The following is a 1765-nucleotide window of genomic DNA, read 5'->3' as shown; positions in this document are numbered from 1 at the left end:
AAATTGAAGTTTTAAATGCTAAAACAGCTTGCCATAAGTGCAAAAATAAAACCACGCCCTCTATTCAATATTGCTTCAGCTGGAAATACGTCACTACACTGAAATAAAGTCGGCAGCCAACTTCCAGTATGTTCACATGCCAGTCAAAATATGAGTGTGTAATCCTCTGATGCATGTACAGTATTATTAAATAACAAAGGGGGAAAATGTGTTAAAATCATGCCGAAGTGCTTTATTTTGATCAAGGCTTTATATTCAGTCACACACTAGCCTTTATTACTCCATTCTAAACTAAATATCCACATATGCATCATTATTTTATTTAAATTAAATGGATATCTCCACTGAAATGCCATTTATTGCAGTGTATTTTCTGTGTAGAAGGTAAACTACAACACATTAATAATACACAAAATAGAATAAAAATTCAAGTGTTCCTTGTCTTATTTAATTTGAAAAGCATATATCTTTTGCTTGACTGGGTGTCCTGGAAAAAAAAGGCAGAGGCTAATATTCTACAGGTATAGAGTAAAAGTACTCTAGTTTAATCACCTTTGTTCACCTAATTGTAGCTTATGTATCATCATTAACAATGCTCAAAAATGGACACCATGCATTCAGATTACCAGGTTAAATACAGAGGATTCGTATTACAGTACACATACACATACACAACTATACTTCAATATAAGATTCTGACTTAACAAAAAATGTAAGAAATATCTTACTATTAGAGAAACTCAGCTCTGACTTCCCCTCTGGTCTGTGTGGTCGAGGTTTCATCTAAAGCTCAGTGATGTTTCCGCTCACAGTAAGAGATGTTTGAATGATCACAGTATAGAAGATATTCACCTGGATCAGACGATGAAGATCATCCAGCTTCAGATCTGTGAGTTTATCACATTATATTTGATAAAGTTGTGTTATTTATTAAGATTAATAAATATGTTTTATTTTTTCTCATAGATCTGTTTGATGTGGTCTCAAGTCACAGAGAGTCTAACAAACACAGCAGGTAACTTTAGGAGCTGATGTGATTATAAGATGTGATCTTGATATAGAGGAGATTTACTGGTACAAACAGAAATCACCGGATCCTCCAGAGTCGATCTTACGCACTTACAGTAGCACATATGAAGGAGCAGAATATGAAAACAGCAACTTCACACACAAATACTCAGTGAAAACTAACAGTCATCTGTTCATCAGAAATATCACTGCTGATGATTTAGGAGTTTATTATTGTGTCAAAACTAGTGAACCACGAAAATTCAGCAACGGCACCAGAATCTACATCACTGGTGAGTCATTTTCTCATATATTTTCAAACCATATGATGGATATATTTTTATATTGAATATACTGTATACGATCATAAAGTTGTTAAAGACTTCAAATAGAATTAGAAATCTTTTGCAGACTCAGTCCACAGGAATCAGACAGAATCACAACAGGAGACACCATGGAGAAACCTGACCATCACATCTGTCCTGTTCAATGTGCTTCTGATCATTGCATTAATAGGTTTGTACATTTTATTTTTATTACCATGTTCAGATTAAAGTCTAATTGAATTAACTACAAGGAGACAAACTCCAGATCACATGTGCTCTTTGTTAAGACAGTTGTATGTGAATTCAGTGATGTTTAATTCAGTACTGTTTCAGGTTTGGTGAAGTGCTGCCTTGACGCAACCAGAAGAACTAAAAATACTTCAGAGAAACCTCAAAGTACAACAGCAGCTCAAAACACAAATGATCCACAG

At 34.3% G+C, this 1765-nt stretch overlaps 1 long non-coding RNA gene across 1 annotated transcript; it reads left to right on the top strand.

Moving 5' to 3' along the window:
* The first annotated feature begins 1023 nt into the window (after window positions 1-1023).
* On the top strand, window positions 1024-1765 carry LOC109047200. Its single transcript, XR_006153209.1, has 3 exons — window positions 1024-1301; window positions 1420-1524; window positions 1668-1765. It is a non-coding gene; the product is annotated as an uncharacterized LOC109047200 (long non-coding RNA).

Source organism: Cyprinus carpio, chromosome A22, assembly GCF_018340385.1.
Source record: "Cyprinus carpio isolate SPL01 chromosome A22, ASM1834038v1, whole genome shotgun sequence".
Classification (NCBI taxonomy): domain Eukaryota; kingdom Metazoa; phylum Chordata; class Actinopteri; order Cypriniformes; family Cyprinidae; genus Cyprinus; species Cyprinus carpio.
This window is presented reverse-complemented; position numbering and strand designations above follow the sequence as displayed.